This window comes from Lagenorhynchus albirostris, chromosome 17 (genome assembly GCF_949774975.1).
Source record: "Lagenorhynchus albirostris chromosome 17, mLagAlb1.1, whole genome shotgun sequence".
NCBI classification, from domain to species: domain Eukaryota; kingdom Metazoa; phylum Chordata; class Mammalia; order Artiodactyla; family Delphinidae; genus Lagenorhynchus; species Lagenorhynchus albirostris.
The window spans coordinates 46,004,479-46,026,931 of record NC_083111.1 but is presented as its reverse complement, the minus strand read 5'-3'; the positions used below and the strand labels follow the sequence as shown (position 1 = coordinate 46,026,931).

Sequence of the window (22,453 nt, the reverse complement as noted above, 5' to 3'; positions counted from 1 at the left end):
GTTGAGAATCTGCCTGCTAATGCAGGGGACACAGGTTCAACCCCTGGTCTGGGAAGATCCCACATGCCGCAGAGCAACTAGGCCCGTGAGCCACAACTACTGAGCCTGCACGTCTGGAGGCTGTGCTCCGCGACAAGAGAGGCCGTGATAGTGAGAGGCCCGCACACCATGATGAAGAGTGGCCCCCGCTTGCCACAACTAGAGAAAGCCCTCGCACAGAAACGAAGACCCAACACCAACACAGCAAAAATAAATTAATTAATAAACTCCTACCCCCAACATCTAAAAAAAAAAAAAAAAAAGATCCTTTAAAAAATAGAAATTAAATAAATGGAAAAACATCTCTTGATCATAGATAGGAAGACTTAATGTTGTTAAAATATTAATACTATACAAAGCAGTCTACAGATTCAACATAATCCCTATCAAAACTCCACAGCCTTTTGGGCAGAAATGGAAAAGCTGATCCTCAAATTCATGTGGAATTTCAAGGGGCCTAGAATAGCCAAAACAATCTTGAAAAAGAGAACAAAATCAAAGGACTTACACTTCAGACTTCAAAACTTATGGAAAGCTACAGTAATCAAAACAGCGTGGTACGACATAAGGATAGACATATAAACCAATGAAATAGAGTCCAGAAATAAACCCATGCATCTATGGCCATGTGATTGTTTTCTTAGGGTAAAATATGTTTGAATTTTTATCAAATGCAAATCAATGAAACATCTAAAAACCACAGCTTTGGACCATGTCAGTCAGGTAGTTTTTTTGTTTGTTTGTTTGTTTTAATACACCTTTATTATTTTTTTTGAGGTATAGTTGATTTATAATATTATATGTTTTAGATGTACAAAATATTGATTCACAATTTTTAAAGGTTATATTCCATTTATAGTTATTATAAAATATTGGCTATATTCCCTGTGCTGTATAATATACCCTTGTAGCTTATTTATTTTACACATAGTAGTTTGTACCACTTAATCCAATACCCCTACCTTGTCCCTCCCTGCTTTCCTCTCCCCTCTGGTTTGTTCTCTATGTCTGTAAGTCTGTTTCTTTTTTGTTATATCCACTATTTTATTTTATTTTTTAAATTCCACATATAAGTTTTATCATATAGTATTTCTCTTTCTCTGACTTATTTCACTAAGCATAATACCCTCCAATTCCATCCATGTTGTTGCAAATGGCAAAATTTCACTCTTTTTTTAAGACTGAGTAGTAGTCCAGTGTGTGTGTGTGTGTTACATTTTCTTTATCCATTCATCTGTTGATGGACACAAGTTGCCTCCATATCCTAGCTATTGTAAATAATGCTGCTATGAACATTGGGGTGCATATATCTTTTCAAATTAGTGTTTTCTTTTTTTTAACATCTTTATTGGAGTATAATTGCTTTACAATAGTGTGTTAGTTTCTGCTTTATAATAAAGTGAATCAGCTACACATATACATATATCCCCATATCTCCTCCCTCTTGTGTCTCCCTCCCACCCTCCCTATCCCACCCCTCTAAGTGGTCACAAAGCACCGAGCTGATCTCCCTGTGCTATGCAGCTGCTTCCCACTAGCTATCTATTTTACATTTGGTCGTGTATATATGTCCATGCCACTCTCTCACTTCATTCCAGCTTACCCTTCCCCCTCCCCGTGTCCTCAAGTCCATTCTCTACGTCTGCATCTTTATTCCTGTCCTGCCCCTAGGTTCTTCATAACCAATTTTTTTTTAGATTCCATATATATGTGTTAGCATACAGTATTTGTTTTCATTTTATTTGAATATATATGAATATATTTGAATATTTGAATATATATGTCCTGCAATGGAATTGCTGGATCATATGGTAGTTCTATTTTTAGTTTTGTGAGAAACCCTCATACCGTTTTCCACAGTGGCTATACCAATTTACATTCCCACCAACAGTGCACAAGGGTTACATTTTCTCCACATCCTTGCCAACATTTGCTCTTTGCGGTCTTTTTGGTGATAGCCATTCTGACAGATGTGAGGTGATATCTCATTGTGGGTTTTTTTTTTCCCCTGACCATTTTTTATTTTATTTTATTTGTATTTTTTTTGCGGTAGGCAGGCCTCTCACTGCTGTGGCCTCTCCCGCTGTGGAGCACAAGCTCTGGACGTGCAGGCTCAGCAGCCACGGCTCATGGGCCCAGCCGCTCCGCAGCATGTGGGATCCTCTGGGACCGGGGCACGAACCCGTGTCCCCTGCATCTGCAGGCGGACTCTCAACCACTGCGCTACCAGGGAAGCCCTCTCATTGTGGTTTTGATTTGCATTTCTCTGATGATTAATGATGTTGGTCATCTTTTCATGTGCCTGTTGGCCATCTGTATATCTCCTTTGGAAAAATGTCTATTCAGGTCTTCTGCCCATTTTTTAATCAAGTCGTTGTTTTGACCTGGGTTGTTGGAGCTGTTTATATATGTTGGATATTAACCCCTTATTGATCTTATCATTTACAAATATCTTCTCCCATTCAATAGGTTGTCTTTTTGTTTTGTTGGTGGTTTCCTTTGCTGTGCAAAAGCTTTTTAGTTTAATTAGGTCCCATTTGTTTATTTTCGCTTTTGCTTCCTTTGCCTGAGGAGACAGATCCAAAAAAATATTGCTACAACTTATGTCAAAGGATGTTTGGCCTACATTTTCTTCAGGAGTTTTATGGTTCCTGGTCTTACATTTAGGTCTTTAATCCATTTTGAGTTTATTTTTGTATATGGTGTTAGAAAATGTTCTAATTTCATTATTTTACATGGAGCTGTCCAGTTTTCCCAGAACCACTTATTAAAGAGGCTGTCTTTTCTCCATTATATATTCTTGCCTCCTTTGTTGTAGATTAATTGACCATAAGTGTGTGGATATGGCCAACTGATTTTGGACAAAAGTGCCAAGTCCATTCAATGAGGAAAGAATAGTTTCCTTAACAAATGGTGTTAGGACAACTAGATTTCTACATGTCAAAAAACAACAACAAAAACAAAAAATCAAAGCTAAGTTGGACTCCTTCCTACCTCAACTAATCAAAATAAATCAATGACCTAAATATAAGAGCTAAAACCGTAGCACTCTTAGAAGAAAACATAGGAGTAAATCTACATGACCTTGGATTTAACAGTGGATTTTTTTTTTTGCCACACCACGTGGCATGCGGGATCTTAGTTCCCTGACCAGGGATCAAACCCATGCCCCCTGCATTGGGAGCATGGAGTCTTAACCACTGGACTGCCAGGGAAGTCCTAATAGTGGATTTTTATATTCGACACCAAAGGTATAAGTAACAAAAGTAGATAAATTGGACTTCATCAAAATTAAAAACTTTTGTGCATCAGAGGATATTATCAAGAAAGTTAAAAAACCCACAGAATGGGAGAAATTATGTGCAAATCAAGTATCTGATAAGGGTTTAATATCCAGAATACAAAAATAATGGTTACAATGCAACAATAAAAAGACAACCTAATTTGAAAATGGTCAAAGGACTTGAATAAACATTTCTCCAAACAAGATATACAAATGGCTAATAAGCACATGGAAAATGGTCAACATAATAAGTCATTAGGGAAATCCAAATCAAAACCATAAGGAGTTACCACTTTACACCCATTAGGATGGTTATACTCAAAGAGGCAAACCATAACAAGTGTTTGCAAGAATGTGGAGGAATTGGAATCCTTATATGTTGCTGGTAAGAATATAAAATGGTATAAACACTTTGGAAAACAGTCTTGCAGTTCCTCTGGAAGTTAAACATAGAGTTACCATATAACCCAGTATTCTGCTTTTAAGTATATACCCCCCAAAATTAAAAACATATGTACATGCATAAACACAAACCAAAAATACTTGTACATGAATGTTCACAAAAGCATTATTCATAATAGCCAAAAAGTGGAAACAACCAAATGTCCATCAACTGATTAATGAATAAAGAAAATGTGATATTATCAATGTAAGAATATTATTTTCCATAACAAGGAGTGAAGTACTAAGACACTGGTCTTAGTAATATTTTTTTGGATATGTCTCGTCAGACAAGGGAAACAAAAGTAAAAACAAACAAATGGGACTACATCAAACTAAAAAGTTTTTGCACAGCAAAGGAAACTATGAAAAAATGAAAAGGCCACCTACTGAATGGGAGAAGATATTTGTAAACCATATATCTGATGAGCTAGTATTCAAAATATACAAACAACTCATATAACTCATAGCAAAAAAACCCAAACAACCCAGTTAAAAAATGGGCATAGGATCTGAATAAACATTTTTCCAAAGAAGACACACAGATGGCCAACAGGCACATGAAAAGATGCTCAAAATCGTTAATCATCAGAGATTAAAACGACAAAGAGCTATCACCTCACACCTGTCAGAATGGCTGTTATCAAAAAGACAACAAATAATAAGTGTTAGTGAGGACGTGGAGAAAGTGTAACCCTTGTACACTCTTGGTGGGAATGTGAATTGGTACAGCCAGTATGGAAAACAGTATGGAGATTCCTCAAAAAATTAAAAACAGAACTACCATACAATCCAACAATTCCACTCCTGGGTGTTTATCTGAAGAAAACCAAAACACTAATTAGAAAAGATATACAGACCTCTATGTTCATTGCAGCATTATTTACAATAGCCAAAATATGGAAGCAAACCACTAATAGATGAATGGATAAAGAAGATGTAGCATACATATATAAATAAATGTACATAAAATATATAATAGAATATTACTCAGCCATAAAAAAGAATGCAATCTTGCCATTTGTGACAACATGGATAGATGTAGAGGGTATTATGCTTAGTGAAATAAGTCAGACAGAGAAAAACAAATACTGTATGATTTCACTTATATGTGGAATATAAAAACAAAACAAACGAACAAACATAAAACAGAAACAGAGTCATAGATACAGAGAACAAACAGATGGTTGCTGGAGGGGAAGGGGCTGAGGGAAAGAGAGAAAAAGGTGAGGGACATTAAGTAAAAACTTCCACTTGCAAAAATAAATGAGTCACAGGTATGAAATGTACAGTATGGAGAATATAGTCAATAATTATGTAATATCTTCATATGGTGACAGATCATATAGACTTACTGTGGTGATCATTTTGAAATGTATAGAAATACAAAATCACTAAGTTGTGTAGCAGGAACTAACATGTTGTCAGTCAATTATACTTCGAAACCAAATAAACAAGCTCATAGAAAAAAAGATCAGATTTGTGGTTACCAGAAGTGGGGAATGAGGGGAGGGGGAAATGGATGAAGGCAGTCAAAAGGTACAAATTTCCAGTTACAAGGTAAATAAGTACTAGGGATGTAATGTACAACATGATAAACATAATTAACACTTTTATATATGAAAGTTGTTAAGAGAATAAATCCTAAGAGTTCTCATCATAAGGAAAAATTTTTTTTTTCTATTTTAAAAATGTTGCATCTATATGAGATGATGGATGCTTTCTAAACTTACTGTGATAATCATTTCATGATGTATGTAAGGAAAATCAGTATGCTGTATGCCTTAAACTTTATACAGTGCTAATGTCAATTATAGATTAATAAAACTGGAAGAATAAAAAAGGAATGAAGTACTGATACATACTTCAACACTTCAACATGGATAAACCTTGAAAACATTATGCTGAGTGAGAGAAGCCAGACACAAAAGGCCACATATTGTATGATTCCATTTACATGAGATATTCAGAATAAGCAAATCTGTAGAGACAGAAAGTGGATTAGTAGTTGCCAGGGGAAAGGGAGATGGGAGTGACTGCTAATGGGAATGGGATTTCTTTTTGTGATGATAAAAATGTTCTGGAATTAGACAGTCGTGATGATTGTACAACCTTGTAAGTATATTAAAATCTACTGAATTTGTAAAGGATGAATGTTATGATATATGAATTATATCTCAAGTTTTTAAAAAGAATGCTTATTTTACCTTACCATTGACAACAAAGAATACTTTTTTTTTCCATCTCAGTCAATTTGATGGGAGAAAAAAAATCTATATTTAACTTTCATCTTTTTATTAGCAATACAAAAATGTATTGATCGGGGCTTCCCTGGTGGTACAGTGGTTGAGAGTCCGCCTGCGGATGCAGGGGACGCAGGTTTGTGCCCCGGTCTGGGAAGATCCCACATGCTGCGGAGCGGCTGGGCCCATGAGCCATGGCTGCTGAGCCTGCGTGTCCAGAGCCTGTGCTCCACAACAGGAGAGGCCACAACAGTGACAGGCATGCGTACCGCAGAAAAAAAAAAAAATGTATTGATCATTTAATTTCTTCATTAGTGATTTCTCTGTTCCTATGCTTTGTTCATTTTGGTACTAGGCTCTTTAACTTGGTCTTATTGTTTTGTAAAAGCTCTTCATATTTAAGGTCATAAACCCTTTGCCATTTTACTAATTTGTCATTTGCCTTTTATTTTTTTTATGGCATCTGTCTTATACAAGTTTTTAATTTTTACATAATCAAAATAATTCATCTTTCTCTTTATGATTTTGTCTGTTGTTTTAACTCTTTGAAATCCCCACCCTTCCAACCTCCTGATCCCACCAATTCTAGGACAAGAGGAATATTTACATTTTATTCTTCTGTTTGTCAATGACTGTTTAATTTTCTTATATTTCATTTTTAAGTGGAGAATAAGCAACAACACTACAAGGGAGTCTAGAGGCTTACTTTCCTCTGACGGCCACTTCTAAATATTCTCTACTAGGGAAGGAAAACACAAATAGGGAGGTTTCCGAGAAAGCCCATGAACTCAAATCTCAGATCCAATCAGCCTGGCGAGGACAGGTATTTCTTCATAGCAGTCCTCAAAAGGACAGGTGAAGAAAGCCTATCAATTGTCTTATCTCAGTACCTGACACAGAGTAGGTGCTCAGTAACTGTCAGCTGTGAGATTAAACCCATTGGTTATGTTCTACCTCAGTCTGGATGACCTGGGCCTGGCCAACCCAGGTGGAGCCCACAGGGAAGCAGCAGTATCAGCCAAGGATAGAGCACACTAATTGCTGCATTTTCTCATGGTCTTCAGGGCTCCCTGCATCATACCCCATAATGACTAAGAATTCTTTCTTGGAATGTGGTGGGAGGGGAACCACAGGCAAAGATTCCAGTTTGATAACCTCCCTCTGGGCTTTCACATTATTTTCCTAAAAGTGACTTGGATTTCTCCTGTCTTGTCCAAGGCTCCAGGACCTCTTTTTACATATTATCTAACAATGGAACTTGGTAAAAATGAACATAATATAGTCCCATTGTTCTTCCTTCATCCTAAAAGCACTACTTCTGGGCTTCCAGCCATTTAACCTACCTAATCTTGATTTGCTTCTGATAAAAGGGAACTAACTGGTCTTAAAATTTATATCCTTCCTCATCAAGACATTTTTGTTTTCTGAATCTTGCATACTTTTATATATTCCCTAATCTACAAAATAATTACGGGGGGGGCGGGCATAAGTGACAGGATCAGAAATGGTTCTCTTAAAGCTCTGCCTGCTTGGAAATCTGAATGGGAATATTGCTTCCCTATGGGATTTACCTTAGGGATAACCACCTAATTCAGAGAGAAACATAACAATCTGTTAAGTGATATTACACTACAGTAATCCTAACTCAGAGTTTTAATCATGGAACCATATGTGTTACTAATTTTTGATTAGCCCTTTGCTGTTTATCTCTATTTGTGAAGAGGGCATTTTAGTATGTTTATTGAGATGCAGTTGACACATAACACTGTTTAAGTTGTACGGTATGGTGATTTGATACACATATATACTGCAGAATGATTACCACAATAAGGTTGCTTAATACATCCATCACAGAACTACTATTACTTTTGTAATAAAAATATTTAAGATCTACTGTCTTAGCACCTTTCAAGTATATAATACAGTATTGCTAACTATAGTCATCATGCTATACTGAATCCCCAGAACTTATTCACCTTATAACTGGAAGTTTATACCCTTTGACCAACTTCTCCCCAATACCTCCAACCCCTCCGCCCTAGAAACCACCATTCTACTCTCTATTATTATGAATTTGGCTTTTTTAATATTCCACACCATAAGTGGGATCATAGAGTATTTTTCTCTGTCTGACTTATTTCACTTAGTACAATACCCTCAAGTTCCCTCCATGTTGTCACAAATGGCAGGATTTTCTTCTTTATTATGTCTGAATAATGTTCATGTGTGTGTCTGTGTTGTGTGTGTGTTTGTATCACACTTTCTTTACTTATTCATCCTTTGGTGGACACTTAGATTGTTTCCATATCTTGGTTATTGGGAATAATGCTGCAAGGAACAATGGATATCTCTTCGAGATAGTGATTTCATTTCTTTTGGACATATACCCAGAAGTGGGATGGCTGGATCATATGGTAGTTCTATTTTTTAATTTTTTGAGGAACCTCCATACTGTTTTCCATAGTGGTTATATTCCCACCAATAGTACAAGAGTTTCCTTTTCTCCATATCCTTACTGACACTTGTGATCTCTCTTGTCTTCTTGTTGATGGCCATTCAAATAGGTGTGAGGTGATATCTCATTGTGGTTTTGCTTTGCATTTCCCTGATGATTAGTGATGTTGAGCACCTCTTCATGTACCTGTTGGCCATATAAATGTCTTCTCTGGAAAAATGTCTATTGAGTTCCTCTGCCCATTCTTTAATCAAAAATGATCATATTAGTCATTAACCCACTTGTTTCTCAACATATGTTCAACCTCTGATAAGAGTTCTTAGTACAGCGTCAGCACAAGAGTGGATAAACACCAAATTATATCTGTTTCTTTGACAGTGTAGCCCGGTGATATTCAGCCTGGGTTTTATAGAACCTGTACTTCCTTAGTTGGTATCTAATAACCATGTTTAAGAGATACACTTTGGAATCTCACAGATTTGGGGCCATATCCTAACCATATGACTTATAACCTATGCAAATGTGGCAAATAACCTTTCTAAGCTTCTGTTTCCTAATCTATAAAAGTATGGATATTATAGCTTCCTTGCGGATTAAGTGAAATAATATAAGTAAAGCACTTTCACAGTTCTTCAAGTGTGCTAATTGTTCCCCCCCCCAAAAAAAAAGTAGTGAGAAGAGCAATTCCTGTCAAGGTGGAGTAAACATAATCCACCCTGTCTCTCACACTGAATACAATTAAAAACCTGGGACAGAATTCATGGAGCAGTTATATGAGGATGCTGAAAAGTAAATGGTAGCAGGCTGATTGGGGAAAGGAACTAGAATTGGAAATACCTCCCAAACAGCAGTGAGTTTCTCATTTTTCTTTCCTCTGATATCTCCTAGCCTGGGTCAAAGTCAATTTAAAACCCAAAACTGCACTGGGTATGGAGAAAAAGAGCTTTAGGAGGTCCCCTTTATTATTTATCTTAAGAAAAAAAAGAAATAGTTGGCCCCTACGGGGAAATTCCCTATTTCTATTTGTTTGTTTGTTTGTTTGTTTTGTTTTTCCTTTCTCTCCAATCCCAGCTCCTAGGCAATCCTTCAGCAGCTGCAGTAGCAGCCAAGTAGATAGCTAAAACTTTGAGGGAGAGAACTCTTATCTCTGGTCAGAGAAACTGTGGTCCCAAGGATATCCCCATTGCTTTTTTTCTTTTCTCTTTCCTCTTGCTGCTCACTACTGGAGGCACATAGTCATGGGAAGTGTACAGTAGAATTAAAGTGTGGCTTTCTAGCCAAAGGAAGAGGAAGGAAAACATCTGGCATCCAGAAAGAGTAGGGAAGAATCACAGAGAGGAGGGAACTTAAGAAAACAATTGCATAAAATTGTAACTGAAATGAGCTTACCTACCAGGTGATCCATGTGCATAAATTTGACCTTAAACATCCTACCAAAAATTTTGAGAAGTGAATTCCGGGGGAAACCATTACCCAGGCCCCAGTTGGTCATGGGGTGGTACACAAGTGGGACAGATCCAAATAGTGCTGCAAAGGTTTTGAAACTAAACTGACATTAGAACCATAGTCCACGGAAGTCAGGTAGGAGAACTGTTACCCAAAACTAACCAGATTGATTAACTGCTTTAAAGTAAAAGTTCCCCATCAGATTTAAACAAAACTGAAAATCACATATAATAATATTAAAAATTGCTAATATACAGTACAAAATTCCTTACAAGTGAAGAATAAAGAAAATCTCAACATGTGGCAAAGAAAAAGGCAATTAAGTAATACTAAACCCTGGATAACCAGATGTTATGAATTCTCAAACAAAGACTTTAAAGTGGCAATACTAACCATGCTCCAAGAAATACAGGCAAACACTCTTAAAATGAATAGAAAGATTAAAGAGTTTTGCTGAAAAATAGAAGATTTCAAAAAAAAAGAACCATTGGAAACATTACAATGGAAAAATACAATAACCAAGATAAAAAAATTCACCAAATGGCTACAATAATACAATTGAGATGAGAGGAAAAGGTCAGTGAACTTGAATATATAGATCAAGAGAAATTTCTCAATCTTAACAAGAGAGAGGAAAAATAACTGGGGGAAAAAAAGAACAGAGCCTCAAAGTCTTGTAGGACAATACCAAATGGTCTAACAATTGTGTCACAATAGTCCCAGTAGGAAAGGAAAAATAGTGTTGTCCAGAAAAAACTTTGAAGAACTTAGCGCTGACAACTTCACAAATGTGGCAAAGACATGAACTTATAGATTCAAGAATCTCAGCATACTCCAAAAGGATAAATTCAAAGAAATGCACATCAAGACATATGATAATCAAACTGCTAAAAAATAAAAACAGGGCTTCCCTGGTGGCACAGTGGTTGAGAGTCCACCTGCCGATGCAGGGGACACGGGTTCATGCCCCAGTCTGGGAAGATCCCACATGCTGCGGAGCGGCTGGGCCTGTGAGCCATGGCTGCTGAGCCTGTGTGTCCGGAGCCTGTGCTCCGCAACAGAAGAGGCTGCAACAGTGAGAGGCCTGCGTACCGCAAAAAAATAAAAATAAAAAAAATAAAAATAAAAAAAATAAAAATAATAAAAATAAAAAAATAAAAACAAAGGAAAAAGTCTTGAAAGCATCCAGAGGAAAACAATGCATCAAATATAGGGGAACAACAATTTGAATAACAATGGATTTCTCATCAGAATCATGAAGGATAGAAGGCAGCAAGGCAAAATGTTTAAAACGCTGAAACAAAGGACTGTCTATATAATAATTCTATATCCCGCAAAAATATCCTTCAGAAATGAAGGTGAAATAAAGACATCCTCAGTGAAGGAAAACTAAGAGAATTCATCTCTAGCAGACATTCTTTAAAAGAAATGCTAAAGGAAATACTTCATGTGTAAAGGAGATGATAGCAGGAAGAAACATGTACCATTAGGAATGAAGGAAGAACAGTAGAAATGACAAATATCTGAGTAAATAAAGGACTGGTTTTTTCTCCTCTTAAATTCTTTAAAAAATGTAGAGAGGTTGAAAGCAGAAAGCATAACATTGTCTAATGGGAATACCAATGAACGTAGATATAACACATGATAACTACAACATAAAGACAGTGGATAAAGGGACTGATTTGGTGGTAAGATTTTTTTTTTACATTCCACTGGAAGTGGTAAAATATTAATTCTAAGTAAAATGTGGAAAGTTAAGTATGTATATATAAATTCCTAGTGGGACCATTAAAAGGATGTACAAAGAAATACAGTAAAAAACACAATCAATATTTTAAAATGTAAAACTAAACAATATTTAAATAACTCAAAAGAAGGTATAAAAGAAAAAAAGTTGGAAAAAAACAAAGGAACAGAAAAACAAATAATACAATGTTAGACCTACTACAAACATCAATAATTAATTGTAAATGGTGTACATATACCAGTTATAAGACAAGAGATAGTAAGATTAAAAACAAGACCCAACTATTTACTGTCTAATAGAAAACCACCTTAATTATATAGGTAGGTTAAAGTAAAAGCCTAGGAAAATATATACTGTGAAAATATTAATCCAAAGAGAGCTGAAATAGCTATATTACTGTCAGACAAAGCAGACTTAAAAGCAAGTAAAATTACCAAAGATAGAGAAACATTATATAATGATAAAAGGATCAACTGACCAACAAGTCACAGAAATCCTAAACGTGAATATTTCTAACAACAGAGCCTCAAGACACATGAAGCAAAAACTGGTACAACTAAAAAGAGAAATGGACAAATCCACAACTGTAGACAACAATACTCCTCAATAAGGAATATGAAAGTAAGGAATATAACAAGTAAACAAAATCAGCAAGGATAAAGAACTAAGCAGCACCATCAACCAACTTAATTTAATTGACATTTATAAAACACTCCACCAAAAAACAGCAGAATAACATTCTTTTCAAGGGCACGTGGAATCTGCATCAAGAAATAATACATCCTATGTCATAAAAAAAAAGCCTCAACAAATTTGAAAGTAATAATGTAACACAAAGTGTATTCTCTGACCTTAACGCAGGTAAACTTTACAGGTTTTTATTTTTATTTTTTTATTTCCATTCTTTTTAAAATTTTTTTATTAAAAAAAATTTAACATCTTTATTGGAGTATAACTCCTTTACAATGGTGTGTTAGTTTCTACTGTATAACATGGAGGTAAACTTTAAATCAATAACAGAAAGATTACTGATGTCTCAAAAATTTGGAAATTAAATATGCCATATGGGTCAAAGAGGGAGCCTTGAAGGAAATTAGAAAATATTTCCAGTTGAATGACCATGAGAATACAACATATCAAAATGTATGGGATGCAGCTAATGCCACACTTAGAAGAAAGCATAGCATCAAATGCTTATGTTAGGGAAAAAAGTTTCAAATCAACATTCTAAGCTTCCATTTGAGAAACTATCTTAGAGAAAGAGAAGAAAAATAAACCCATAACAAACAAAAAGAAGGAAATGATAAAGAGCAGAAATCAATGAAACTGAAAAATATAAAAAAGCAGAGAAGTGAGGAGAACTTTAAGATGGTGAAAGACTAAGACGTGGAGATCACCTTCCCACCCACAAATACATCAGAAATACATCTACATGTGGAACAACTCCTACAGGACACCTACTGAACACTGGTAGAAGACCTTAGACCTCCCAAAAGGCAAGAAACTCCCCACATACCTGGGTAGGGCAAAAGAAAAAAGAAAAAACAGAGACAAAAAATAGGGATGGGACCTGTACCAGTGGGACGGAGCTGTAAAGGAGGAAAGGTTTCCACACACTACGAAGCCCCGTCACTGGCAAAAGACGGGGGTGACGGGGGGAAGCTTCGGAACCACAGAGGAGAGCGCAGCAACAGGGGTGCAGAGGGCAAAGCAGACAGATTCCTGCACAAAGGATCAGTGCCAACCAGCTGTCACCAGCCCGAGAGGCTTGTCTGCTCACCCGCCAGGACGGGTGGGGGCTGGGAGCTGAGGATCCTGCTGCGGAGGTCAGATCCCAGGGAGAGAACTGGGGTTGGCAGCATGAACACAGCCTGAAGGGGGCTAGTGCGCCACAGCTAGCCGGGAAGGAGTCTGGTGGGGAAAGAACTGCCAAAGAGGCAAGAGACTTTTTCTTGCCTTGTTGTTTCGCGGTGCGCAAGGAGAGGGGATTCAGAGCACTGCCGAAACAAGCTCCAGAGATGGGTGTGAGCCATGGCTATCAGTGCAGACCCAAGAGACGGGCATGAGACGCTAAGGCTGCTGCTGCAGCCACCAAGAAGCCTGTGTGCGAGCACAGGTCACTATCCACACCACCCCTCCTAGGAGCCTGTGCAGCGCGCAACTGCCAGGGTCCCATGATCCAGGGACAACTTCCCTGGGGGAACACACGGCACGACTCAGGCTGTTGCAACGTCATGCCAGCCTCTGCTGCCACAGGATTGCCCCGCATTCTGTACCCATCTGTTCCCCTGGCCTGAGTGAGCCAGAGCCCCCAATCAGCTGCTCCTTTAACCCCGTCCTGTATAAGCGAAGAACAGATGCCCTCAGGCAACCTACATGCAGAGGCGGGGCCAAATCCAAAGGTGAACCCCAGGAGCTGTGCAAACAAAGAAGAGAAAGGGAAATCTCTCCCAGCAGCCTCAGGAGCAGTGGATTAAATTTCCACAATCAACCTGATGTACCCTGCATCTGTGGAATACCTGAAAAGACAATGAATCATCCCAAATTGAGGCAGTGGACTTCGGAAGCAATGATATATATATATATATATATATTTCCTTTTTCTCTTTTTGTGAGTGTGTATGTGTATGCATCTTTGTGTGATTTTGTCTGTATAGCTTTGCTTTTACCATTTATCCTAGGGTTCCGTCTGCCCTTTTCCTTTTTTTTTTAAACATGGTTTTTAGCACTTTTATCATTGCTGGATTTATTTTCTGGTTTGGTTGCTCTGTTCTTTCTTTCTTTGCTTTGTTTTTTTTTTACTTTAAAAATTTTTTTTATTTTTAATAATTATTTTTTATTTTACAACTTGATTTTATATCACTTTCTTTCTTTCCTTTATTCTCCCTTTTATTCTGAGCCGTGTGGATGCCAGTGTCTTGGTGCCCTGGCCGGGCGTCAGGCCTGTGCCTCTGAGGTGGGAGAGCCGAGTTCAGGACATTGGTCCACCAGAGACCTCCCAGCTCCATGTAATATCAAATGGCAAAAATCACCCACAGATCTCCATCTCAGCGCCAAGACCCAGCTCCACTCAACGACCAGCAAACTCCAGTGCTGGACACCCTATGCCAAGAAACTAGCAAGATGTAACACAACGCCACCCACTACCAGAAAGGCTGCCTAAAATCATAATAAGGTCACAGACACACCAAAACACACCACCAGACGCGGAGCTGCCCACGAGAAAGACAAGATCCAGCCTCATCCACCAGAACACAGGCACCATTCCCCTTCACCAGGAAGCCTAAACAACCCACTGAACCAACCTTAGCCACTGAAGGCAGACACCAAAAACAACGGGAATTACGAACCAGCAGCCTGCAAAAAGGAGACCCCGAACACAATAAGTTAAGCAAAATAAGAAGACAGAGAAACACACAGCACATGAAGGAGCAAGGTAAAAAACCCACCAGACCAAACAAATGAAGAAGAAATAGGCAGTCTACCTGAAAAAGAATTCAGAGTAATGATACTAAAGATGATCCAAAATATTGGAAATGGAATGGAGAAAATAAAAGAAATGTTTAACAAGGACCTAGAAGAACTAAAGAGCAAACAAACAATGATGAACAACACAATAAATGAACTTAAAATTCTCTAGAAGGAATCAATAGTAGAATAACTAAGGAAGAAGAATGGATAAGTAACATGGAAGATAAAATAGTGGAAATAACTACTTCAGAGCACAATAAAGAAAAAAAAATGAAAAGAATTAAGGACAGTCTCAGAGACCTATGTGACAACATTAAACACACCAACATTCAAATTATAGGGGTCCCAGGAGAACAAAAGAAAAAGAAAGGGACTGAGAAAATACCTGAAGACATTATAGTTGAAACTTCCCTAACGTGGGAAAGGAAATAGTTAATCAAGTCCAGGGAGCGCAGAGAGTCCGATACAGGATAAATGCAAGGAGAAACATGCCAAGACACATATTAATCAAACTATCAAAAATTAAATACACAGCAAAAATATTAAAAGCAGCAAGGGAAAAGCAGCAAATAACATACAAGGGACTCCCCATAAGGTTAACAGCTAATCTTTCAGCAGAAACTCTTCAAGCCAGAAGGGAGTGACAGGACATATTTAAAGTGATGAAAGGGAAAAACCTACAATCAAGATTACTCTACCTAGCAAGAATGTCATTTAGATTTGATAGAGAAATTAAAACCTTTACAGACAAGCAAAAGCTAAGAGAATTCAGCACCACCAAACCAGCCTTACAACAAATGGTCAACGAACTTCTCTAGGCAGGAAACACAGGAGAAGGGAAAGACCTACACTAACAAACGCAAATTTTAGAAAATGGTAATAGGAACATACATATCGCTAATTACCTTAAATGTAAATGGATTAAATGCTCCAACCAAAAGACACAGACTGGCTGAATGGATAAAAAAACAAAACCCGTATATATGCTGTCTACAAGAGACCCACTTCAGACCTAGGGACACATACAGACTGAAAGTGAGGGGATGGAAAAATATCTTCCATGCAAATGGAAATCAAAAGTAAGCTGCAGTAGCAATTCTCATATCAGACAAAATAGACTTTAAAATAAAGACTGTTATAAGAAACAAAGAAGGACACTACATAATGATCAAGGGCTCAATCCAAGAAAAAGATATAACAATTGTAAATATTTATGCACCCAACATAGGAGCACCTCAATACATAAGGCAAATGCTAACAGCCATAAAAGGGGAAATCGACAGTAACACAATCATAGTAGGGGACTTTAACACCCCACTTTCACCAATGGAAAGACCATCCAAAATGAAAATAAATAAGGAAACACAAGCATTAAATGATACATTAAACAAGATGGACTTAATTGATATTTATAGGACATTCCTATCAAAAACAAGAGAATATACTTTCTTCTCAAGTGCTCATGGAACATTCTCCAGGATAGATCATACCCTGGGTCACAAATCAAGTCTTGGTAAATTTAAGAAAATTGAAATCATACAAGTAACTTTTCCGACCAAAATGCTATGAGACTAGATATCAATTACAGGAAAAAATCTGTAAAAAATACAAACACATGGAGGCTAAACAATACACTGCTTAATAACCAAGAGATCACTGAAGAAATCAAAGTGGAAATCAAAAAAATACCTAAAAACGGGCTTCCCTGGTGGCGCAGTGGTTGGGAGTCCGCCTGCAGATGCAGGGGACATGCGTTCGTGCTCTGGTCCGGGAAGATCCCACATACCGTGGAGCGGCTGGGTCCGTGAGCCATGGCCGCTGGGCATGTGCATCCAGAGCCTGTGCTCCACAACGGGAGGGGCCGCGACAGTGAGAGGCCCAGTTATTGCAAAAAAAAAAAAAAAACCTAGAAACAAATGACAGTGAAAACACGATGACACTAAACCTATGGGATGCAGCAAAATCAGTACTAAGAGGGAAGTTTATAGTAATACAATACTACCTTAAGAAACAAGAAACATCTCAAATAAACAACCTAACCTTAAACTAAAGCAATTAGAGAGAAAGAATAACAAAAATCCCCAAAGTTAGCAGAAGGAAAGAAATCATAAAGATCAGATCAGAAATAAATGAAAAAGAAATGAAGGAAACGATAGCAAAGATCAATAAAACTAAAAGCTGGTTCTTTGAGAAAATAAACAAAATTGATAAACCATTAGCCAGACTCATCTAGAAAAAAAGGGAGAACACTAAAATCGATAGAATTAAAAATGAAAAAGGGGAAGTAACAACTGACACTGCAGAAATACAAAGGATCATGAGACATTACTACAGGGAAATATATGCCAATAAAAAGGACAACCTGGAAGAAATGGACAAATTCTTAGAAAAGCACAACCTTCTGAGACTGAACCAGGCAGAAACAGAAAATATAAACAGACCAATCACAAGCACTGAAATTGAAACTGTGATTAAAAATCTTCCAACAAACAAAAGCCCAGGACCAGATGGCTTCACAGGAAAATTCTATCAAACATTTATAGAAGAGGTAACACCTATTCTCCAGAGGGAAGAACACTCCCAAACTCATTCTACAAGGCCACCATCACCCTGATACCAAAACCAGACAAAGATGTCACAAAGAAAGAAAACTACAGGCCAATATCACTGATGAACACAGATGCAAAAATCCTCAACAAAATACTAGCAAACAGAATCCAACAGCACATTAAAAGGATTGTACACCATGATCAAGTGGGGTTATCCCAGGAATGCAAGGATTCTTCTATATATGCAAATCAATCAATGTGATACACCATATTAACAAATTGAAGGAGAAAAACCATAGGACCATCTCAACAGATGCAGAAAAAGCTATCGACAAAATTCAACACGCATTTATGATAAAAACCCTCCAAAAGTAAGCATAGATGGAACTTATCTCAACATAATAAAGGCCATACATGACAAACCCACAGCCAACGTCGTCCTCAATGGTGACGAACTGAAACCATTTCCACTAAGATCTGGAACAAGACAAGGTTGCCCACCCTCACCACTATTATTCATAGTTTTGGAGTTTTAGCCACAGCAATCAGAGAAGAAAAAGAAATAAAAGGAATCCATATGGGTAAAGAAGAAGTAAAGCTTTCACTGTTTGCAGATGACACGATAATATACATAGAGAATCCTAAAGATGCTACCAGAAAACTGCTAGAGCTAATCGATGAGTTTGGTAAACTAGCAGGATATAAAATTAATGCACAGAAATCTCTTGCATTCCTATACACTAATGAAAAATCTAAGGAAACACTCCCATTTACCATGGCAACAAAAGAATAAAACACCTAGGAATAAACCTACTTAAGGAGAGAAAAGACCTGTGTGAAGAAAACTATAAGACACTGATGAAAGAAATTAAAGATGATACAAATAGATGGAGAGATATACCATGTTCTTGGATTGGAAGAACCAACATTGTAAAAATAACTATACTACCAAAGCAATCTACAGATTCAATGCAATTCCTATCAAACTACCACTGGCATTTTTCACAGAACCTGAACAAAAAATTGCACAATTTGTATAAAACACAAAAGACCCCGAAGAGCCAAAGCAATTTTGAGAAAGAAAAACGGAGCTGGATGAATCAGGCTCCCTGACTTCAGACTATACTACAAAGCTACAGTAAATAAGAGAGTATGGTACTGGCACGAAATCAGAAATGTAGATCAATGGAACAGGATAGAAAGCCCAGAGGTAAACCCATGCACATATGGTGACCTTATCTTTCATAAAGGAGGCAAGAATATACAATGGAGAAAAGACAGCCTCTTCAATAAGTGGTTTTGGGAAACTGGGCAGCTACATGTAAAAATAAATGAAATTAGAACACTCCCTAACACCATACACAAAAATAAACTCAAAATGAATTAAAGACCCAAATGTAAGGCTAGACACTATCAAACTCTTAGAAGAAAACATAGGCAGAACACTCTATGACATAAATCACAGCAAGATCCTTTTTGACCCACCTCCTAAAGAAATGGAAATAAAAACAAAAATAAACACATGGGGCCTAATGAAACTTAAAAGCTTTTGCACAGCAAAGGAAACCATAAACAAGACCAAAAGACAACCCTCAGAATGGGAGAAAATATTTGCTAATGAAGCAAATGACAAAGGATTAATCTCTAAAATTTACAAGCAGCTCATGCAGCTGAATATCAGAAAAACAAGCAACCCAATCCAAAAATGGGCAGGACCTAAATAGACATTTCTCCAAAGACGATATATATATTGCCAACAAACACATGAAAGAATGCTCAACATCAGTAATCAACAGAGTAATGCAAATCAAAACTACCATGAGGTATCACCTCACACCAGTCAGAATGGCCATCATCAAAAAATCTACAAACAATAAATGCTGGAGAGGGGGTGGAGAAAAGGGAACCCTCTTGCACTGTTGGTGGGAATGTAAATTGATACAGCCACTAAGGAGAACAGTATGGAGGTTCGTTAAAAAACTAAAAATAGAACTACCATATGACCCAGCAATCCCACTACTGGGCATAAACCCTGAGAAAACCGTATTTCAAAAAGAGTCATGTACCACAGTGTTCACTGCAGCTCTATTTACAATAGCCTGGAGATGGAAACAACCTAAGTGCCCATCTTTGGATGAATGGATAAAGAAGATGTGGCACATATATACAATGGAATATTACTCAGCCATAAAAAGAAACGAAACTGAGCTATTTGTAATGAGGTGGGTAGACCTAGAGTCTGTCATACAGAGTGAAGTAAGTCAGAAAGAAAAAGACAAATACCGTATGCTAACACATATATATGGAATTTAAGAAAAAAAATGTCATGAAGAACCTAGGGGTAAGGCAGGAATAAAGACACAGACCTCCTAGAGAACGGACTTGAGGTTATGGAGAGGGGGAAGGGTGAGCTGTAACAGGGCGAGAGACAGTCATGGACATATACACACTAACAAACGTAGTAAGGTAGATAGCTAGTGGGAAGCAGCCGCATGGCACAGGGGTATTGGCTCGGTGCTTTGTGACAGCCTGGAGGGGTGGGATAGGGAGGGTGGGAGGGAGGGAGACGCAAGAGGGAAGACATATGGGAACATATGTTTATGTATGACTGATTCACTTTGTTATAAAGCAGAAACTAACACACCATTGTAAAGCAATTATACTCCAATAAAGATGTTAAAAAAAAAAAAAAGAGTCATGTACCACAGTGTTCATTGCAGCTCTATTTACAATAGCCAGGACTTGGAAGCAACCTAAGTGTCCATCGACAGATGAATGGATAAACAAGATGTGGCACATATATACAATGGAATATTACTCAGCCATAAAAAGAAACAAAATTGAGTTACTTGTAGTGAAGTGGATGGACCTAGAGTCTGTCATACAGAGTGAAGTAAGTCAGAAAGAGAAAGACAAATACCATATGCTAACACATATATATGGAATCTAAAAAAAAAAATAAAAGGTTATGAAGAACCTAGGGGCAGGACAGGAATAAAGACGCAGCCCTACTAGAGAATGGATTTGAGGACATGGGGAGGGGTAAGGGTAAGATGGGACAAAGTGAGAGAGTGGCATGGACATATATATACTACCAAATATAAAATCAATAGCTAGTGGATAGCAAGCGCATAGCACAGGGAGATCAACTCTGTGCTTTGTGACCACTTAGAGGGGTGGGATAGGGAGGGTGGGAGGGAGATGCAAGAGGGAAGAGATATGGGGATATATGTATATGTATAGCTGATTCACTGTGTTATAAAGCAGAAACTAACACAGCATTGTAAAGCAATTATACTCCAATAAAGATATTTTTTTAAAAAAGCAGAGAAAAATCAATGAGACATTTGAAAAAATCAATAACATTGATAAACCTCGAACTAGACTGACAAACAAAAAAGACAGAAAACACAAATCGCCACTCTCAGGAAAAGAGTATATCACTACAGGTCAATCAGACATTAAAGCTATAAGGGAGTACTGTGAACTGTGCTTATAAATTCAACAACTTGGATGAAATGGACCAATTTTTTTGAAACTACTAAACTCAGGATTCACTGAAGAAAAACACAGATAACCTAAACAGTTGTATGTCTACTAAAGAAATTTAATTTGTAATTTTAAATCTTTCACAAAAGAACCTCCAGGCCCAGATGATTTCACTGGCAAATTCTACCAAATTTTAAAAGAAGTAATATCAATTCTACACAATCTCTTTCAGAAAACAGAAGTGGTGGAAGCACATTCCAGCTCCCAACTTTTCCGACGTTGCCATTATCCTGATACCAAAACCAGACATGTACAGTACAAAAAAAAAGAAAAACTATAGTCCAATGTCTCTCATGAACATAGATGCAAAAATCATCAACAAGATAATAACAGACAAAATCCTGAAAAGAATAATACATGATGATTGATGGGGTTTATCCCAAGAATTCAAGGCTAGCTCAACTTTTGAAAATCAGTCAACATAATCCAATATACTAACAGATTACAGAAGAAAAACCACATGATCAAATCAATTTCTGCAGAAAAAGTATTTGAAAAGTTTACATCAATTTGAGATGAAAAGTTCACATCAATTTGAGATTAAAAGTCACAGTCATGTAGAAATAGAAAGTTACTTCCTTAATTTGATGAAGCCCATCTCTCAAAAACCCACAGTTAACAGAAAACTTAATGACGGAAGACTGAATGCTTGCCCTCTAAGATTAAGAACAAAGCTCATGGTTGTTCACTCTCACCATGTTTATTCAACACCATAGCCCTTAGCCAGTTCAATAAAGTAAGAAAAAGAAAGAAAAGAGGTATAGATTGGAAATTAGAAAAATAAAACTGTTCTTATCTGCAGACCATGTAATTGTCTATGAAAAAAATTCCAAGGAGTCTACAAAAAGAATCCTGGAACTTATCAGTGAGTTAGCAAGACTGCAAGATACAAGGTCAACATATTTTTTAAAATAAATGATATTTTCATATTCTAGCAATGAACAATTCAATTTTCAATTTTCTGAAATTAAAAAAATATTCTTTACAATAGCTCCAAAAAATCTAAATACGTAAGTATAAATTTGTCAAAGTATGTGCAGTATCTGTGTGCTGAAAACTTAAAAAACACTAATGAAATAAATCAAAGAAGACCTAAATAAGTGGAGAGATATACCATGTTCATGGAGAGATATACCATGTTCATGGATTGGAAAAATCCATATAGTTAAAAATCCATATAGTCATTTCTTCCCTATATTGATTTATAAATTCAATGCAGTTCCAATCAAA

The 22,453-nt window shown here is 37.1% G+C and overlaps 1 protein-coding gene across 1 annotated transcript in view; it reads right to left on the bottom strand.

Moving 5' to 3' along the window:
- Positions 1-22,453, bottom strand: part of SPAG1 (sperm associated antigen 1) — a 98,531-nt gene that overhangs the window by 32,398 nt on the left and 43,680 nt on the right. The gene's annotated exons all lie outside the window — the stretch shown is intronic.